Source organism: Gadus chalcogrammus, chromosome 12 (assembly GCF_026213295.1).
Source record: "Gadus chalcogrammus isolate NIFS_2021 chromosome 12, NIFS_Gcha_1.0, whole genome shotgun sequence".
Classification (NCBI taxonomy): domain Eukaryota; kingdom Metazoa; phylum Chordata; class Actinopteri; order Gadiformes; family Gadidae; genus Gadus; species Gadus chalcogrammus.
In genome coordinates, this window is record NC_079423.1 from 8,666,540 (window position 1) to 8,671,675 (window position 5,136).

Genomic DNA, 5,136 nt, shown 5'->3' on the forward strand with positions numbered 1-5,136 from the left:
CCGTTAACCTTGGTTCAAACATTTAACATCACACGCACACGCAGTGTATTTCAGATAATTAATGAATTCAGATGTCACAATGATCGTTTACATGGATAAGGAGTCCTACTGAATCAATTACTGCCGTTTATATCTAACTAATGATTGTTTTTGTAAAAGTGTAACGTCGAGCCTCAGCAGCTTTCTCACTCCTTATGTGCTACTGTATAAAACCTGGTTTTGCGCCTGCACTAATTGCTTACGGCCATACCACCCTGAACACGCCCGATCTCGTCTGATCTCGGAAGCTAAGCAGGGTCGGGCCTGGTTAGTACTTGGATGGGAGACCGCCTGGGAATACCAGGTGCTGTAAGCTTTTTCTTTTTCAACTCGAGCTCATTGACTCCGTGGCCTACCGTGGCGTACCGTGACCTGATGTTTACTGCCAACCGCTTTGGAGGATTTAAGCAACATACAAAAACTGACAACGTCTCTCAAAACTATTTTTGTGAAACATGAGGACAGTATAGTGATACTGCCAGCAGGGAGCACCAGAGAGCTGAACCGACAGTTGTACATTTCTTAAACTTTCACCAACACAAACACGCACGCTCACTTCAGATCATGGGAGGACGTCAAAAAATCACCACCCATTCTCTGACACTTTAACCGTTAACCTTGGTTCAAACATTTAACATCACACGCACACGCAGTGTATTTCAGATAATTAATGAATTCAGATGTCACAATGATCGTTTACATGGATAAGGAGTCCTACTGAATCAATTACTGCCGTTTATATCTAACTAATGATTGTTTTTGTAAAAGTGTAACGTCGAGCCTCAGCAGCTTTCTCACTCCTTATGTGCTACTGTATAAAACCTGGTTTTGCGCCTGCACTAATTGCTTACGGCCATACCACCCTGAACACGCCCGATCTCGTCTGATCTCGGAAGCTAAGCAGGGTCGGGCCTGGTTAGTACTTGGATGGGAGACCGCCTGGGAATACCAGGTGCTGTAAGCTTTTTCTTTTTCAACTCGAGCTCATTGACTCCGTGGCCTACCGTGGCGTACCGTGACCTGATGTTTACTGCCAACCGCTTTGGAGGATTTAAGCAACATACAAAAACTGACAACGTCTCTCAAAACTATTTTTGTGAAACATGAGGACAGTATAGTGATACTGCCAGCAGGGAGCACCAGAGAGCTGAACCGACAGTTGTACATTTCTTAAACTTTCACCAACACAAACACGCACGCTCACTTCAGATCATGGGAGGACGTCAAAAAATCACCACCCATTCTCTGACACTTTAACCGTTAACCTTGGTTCAAACATTTAACATCACACGCACACGCAGTGTATTTCAGATAATTAATGAATTCAGATGTCACAATGATCGTTTACATGGATAAGGAGTCCTACTGAATCAATTACTGCCGTTTATATCTAACTAATGATTGTTTTTGTAAAAGTGTAACGTCGAGCCTCAGCAGCTTTCTCACTCCTTATGTGCTACTGTATAAAACCTGGTTTTGCGCCTGCACTAATTGCTTACGGCCATACCACCCTGAACACGCCCGATCTCGTCTGATCTCGGAAGCTAAGCAGGGTCGGGCCTGGTTAGTACTTGGATGGGAGACCGCCTGGGAATACCAGGTGCTGTAAGCTTTTTCTTTTTCAACTCGAGCTCATTGACTCCGTGGCCTACCGTGGCGTACCGTGACCTGATGTTTACTGCCAACCGCTTTGGAGGATTTAAGCAACATACAAAAACTGACAACGTCTCTCAAAACTATTTTTGTGAAACATGAGGACAGTATAGTGATACTGCCAGCAGGGAGCACCAGAGAGCTGAACCGACAGTTGTACATTTCTTAAACTTTCACCAACACAAACACGCACGCTCACTTCAGATCATGGGAGGACGTCAAAAAATCACCACCCATTCTCTGACACTTTAACCGTTAACCTTGGTTCAAACATTTAACATCACACGCACACGCAGTGTATTTCAGATAATTAATGAATTCAGATGTCACAATGATCGTTTACATGGATAAGGAGTCCTACTGAATCAATTACTGCCGTTTATATCTAACTAATGATTGTTTTTGTAAAAGTGTAACGTCGAGCCTCAGCAGCTTTCTCACTCCTTATGTGCTACTGTATAAAACCTGGTTTTGCGCCTGCACTAATTGCTTACGGCCATACCACCCTGAACACGCCCGATCTCGTCTGATCTCGGAAGCTAAGCAGGGTCGGGCCTGGTTAGTACTTGGATGGGAGACCGCCTGGGAATACCAGGTGCTGTAAGCTTTTTCTTTTTCAACTCGAGCTCATTGACTCCGTGGCCTACCGTGGCGTACCGTGACCTGATGTTTACTGCCAACCGCTTTGGAGGATTTAAGCAACATACAAAAACTGACAACGTCTCTCAAAACTATTTTTGTGAAACATGAGGACAGTATAGTGATACTGCCAGCAGGGAGCACCAGAGAGCTGAACCGACAGTTGTACATTTCTTAAACTTTCACCAACACAAACACGCACGCTCACTTCAGATCATGGGAGGACGTCAAAAAATCACCACCCATTCTCTGACACTTTAACCGTTAACCTTGGTTCAAACATTTAACATCACACGCACACGCAGTGTATTTCAGATAATTAATGAATTCAGATGTCACAATGATCGTTTACATGGATAAGGAGTCCTACTGAATCAATTACTGCCGTTTATATCTAACTAATGATTGTTTTTGTAAAAGTGTAACGTCGAGCCTCAGCAGCTTTCTCACTCCTTATGTGCTACTGTATAAAACCTGGTTTTGCGCCTGCACTAATTGCTTACGGCCATACCACCCTGAACACGCCCGATCTCGTCTGATCTCGGAAGCTAAGCAGGGTCGGGCCTGGTTAGTACTTGGATGGGAGACCGCCTGGGAATACCAGGTGCTGTAAGCTTTTTCTTTTTCAACTCGAGCTCATTGACTCCGTGGCCTACCGTGGCGTACCGTGACCTGATGTTTACTGCCAACCGCTTTGGAGGATTTAAGCAACATACAAAAACTGACAACGTCTCTCAAAACTATTTTTGTGAAACATGAGGACAGTATAGTGATACTGCCAGCAGGGAGCACCAGAGAGCTGAACCGACAGTTGTACATTTCTTAAACTTTCACCAACACAAACACGCACGCTCACTTCAGATCATGGGAGGACGTCAAAAAATCACCACCCATTCTCTGACACTTTAACCGTTAACCTTGGTTCAAACATTTAACATCACACGCACACGCAGTGTATTTCAGATAATTAATGAATTCAGATGTCACAATGATCGTTTACATGGATAAGGAGTCCTACTGAATCAATTACTGCCGTTTATATCTAACTAATGATTGTTTTTGTAAAAGTGTAACGTCGAGCCTCAGCAGCTTTCTCACTCCTTATGTGCTACTGTATAAAACCTGGTTTTGCGCCTGCACTAATTGCTTACGGCCATACCACCCTGAACACGCCCGATCTCGTCTGATCTCGGAAGCTAAGCAGGGTCGGGCCTGGTTAGTACTTGGATGGGAGACCGCCTGGGAATACCAGGTGCTGTAAGCTTTTTCTTTTTCAACTCGAGCTCATTGACTCCGTGGCCTACCGTGGCGTACCGTGACCTGATGTTTACTGCCAACCGCTTTGGAGGATTTAAGCAACATACAAAAACTGACAACGTCTCTCAAAACTATTTTTGTGAAACATGAGGACAGTATAGTGATACTGCCAGCAGGGAGCACCAGAGAGCTGAACCGACAGTTGTACATTTCTTAAACTTTCACCAACACAAACACGCACGCTCACTTCAGATCATGGGAGGACGTCAAAAAATCACCACCCATTCTCTGACACTTTAACCGTTAACCTTGGTTCAAACATTTAACATCACACGCACACGCAGTGTATTTCAGATAATTAATGAATTCAGATGTCACAATGATCGTTTACATGGATAAGGAGTCCTACTGAATCAATTACTGCCGTTTATATCTAACTAATGATTGTTTTTGTAAAAGTGTAACGTCGAGCCTCAGCAGCTTTCTCACTCCTTATGTGCTACTGTATAAAACCTGGTTTTGCGCCTGCACTAATTGCTTACGGCCATACCACCCTGAACACGCCCGATCTCGTCTGATCTCGGAAGCTAAGCAGGGTCGGGCCTGGTTAGTACTTGGATGGGAGACCGCCTGGGAATACCAGGTGCTGTAAGCTTTTTCTTTTTCAACTCGAGCTCATTGACTCCGTGGCCTACCGTGGCGTACCGTGACCTGATGTTTACTGCCAACCGCTTTGGAGGATTTAAGCAACATACAAAAACTGACAACGTCTCTCAAAACTATTTTTGTGAAACATGAGGACAGTATAGTGATACTGCCAGCAGGGAGCACCAGAGAGCTGAACCGACAGTTGTACATTTCTTAAACTTTCACCAACACAAACACGCACGCTCACTTCAGATCATGGGAGGACGTCAAAAAATCACCACCCATTCTCTGACACTTTAACCGTTAACCTTGGTTCAAACATTTAACATCACACGCACACGCAGTGTATTTCAGATAATTAATGAATTCAGATGTCACAATGATCGTTTACATGGATAAGGAGTCCTACTGAATCAATTACTGCCGTTTATATCTAACTAATGATTGTTTTTGTAAAGTGTAACGTCGAGCCTCAGCAGCTTTCTCACTCCTTATGTGCTACTGTATAAAACCTGGTTTTGCGCCTGCACTAATTGCTTACGGCCATACCACCCTGAACACGCCCGATCTCGTCTGATCTCGGAAGCTAAGCAGGGTCGGGCCTGGTTAGTACTTGGATGGGAGACCGCCTGGGAATACCAGGTGCTGTAAGCTTTTTCTTTTTCAACTCGAGCTCATTGCCTCCGTGGCCTACCGTGGCGTACCGTGACCTGATGTTTACTGCCAACCGCTTTGGAGGATTTAAGCAACATACAAAAACTGACAACGTCTCTCAAAACTATTTTTGTGAAACATGAGGACAGTATAGTGATACTGCCAGCAGGGAGCACCAGAGAGCTGAACCGACAGTTGTACATTTCTTAAACTTTCACCAACACAAACACGCACGCTCACTTCAGA

At 44.5% G+C, this 5,136-nt stretch overlaps 8 non-coding genes across 8 annotated transcripts; all 8 read left to right on the forward strand.

Annotated features, from left to right (window-relative positions):
* The first annotated feature begins 236 nt into the window (after positions 1-236).
* On the forward strand, positions 237-355 carry LOC130397428 (5S ribosomal RNA). The gene has a single exon (XR_008900022.1). It is a non-coding gene; the product is annotated as a 5S ribosomal RNA (ribosomal RNA).
* A 529-nt stretch (positions 356-884) lies between these two features.
* Positions 885-1,003, forward strand: LOC130397429 (5S ribosomal RNA). The gene has a single exon (XR_008900023.1). It is a non-coding gene; the product is annotated as a 5S ribosomal RNA (ribosomal RNA).
* Positions 1,004-1,532: 529 nt separating this feature from the next.
* Positions 1,533-1,651, forward strand: LOC130397430 (5S ribosomal RNA). Its single transcript, XR_008900024.1, has one exon. It is a non-coding gene; the product is annotated as a 5S ribosomal RNA (ribosomal RNA).
* A 529-nt stretch (positions 1,652-2,180) lies between these two features.
* Positions 2,181-2,299, forward strand: LOC130397431 (5S ribosomal RNA). The gene has a single exon (XR_008900025.1). It is a non-coding gene; the product is annotated as a 5S ribosomal RNA (ribosomal RNA).
* A 529-nt stretch (positions 2,300-2,828) lies between these two features.
* LOC130397432 (5S ribosomal RNA) lies at positions 2,829-2,947 on the forward strand. Its single transcript, XR_008900026.1, has one exon. It is a non-coding gene; the product is annotated as a 5S ribosomal RNA (ribosomal RNA).
* Positions 2,948-3,476: 529 nt separating this feature from the next.
* Positions 3,477-3,595, forward strand: LOC130397433 (5S ribosomal RNA). Its single transcript, XR_008900027.1, has one exon. It is a non-coding gene; the product is annotated as a 5S ribosomal RNA (ribosomal RNA).
* Positions 3,596-4,124: 529 nt separating this feature from the next.
* Positions 4,125-4,243, forward strand: LOC130397434 (5S ribosomal RNA). The gene has a single exon (XR_008900028.1). It is a non-coding gene; the product is annotated as a 5S ribosomal RNA (ribosomal RNA).
* A 528-nt stretch (positions 4,244-4,771) lies between these two features.
* Positions 4,772-4,890, forward strand: LOC130397435 (5S ribosomal RNA). The gene has a single exon (XR_008900029.1). It is a non-coding gene; the product is annotated as a 5S ribosomal RNA (ribosomal RNA).
* Positions 4,891-5,136: the final 246 nt, after the last annotated feature.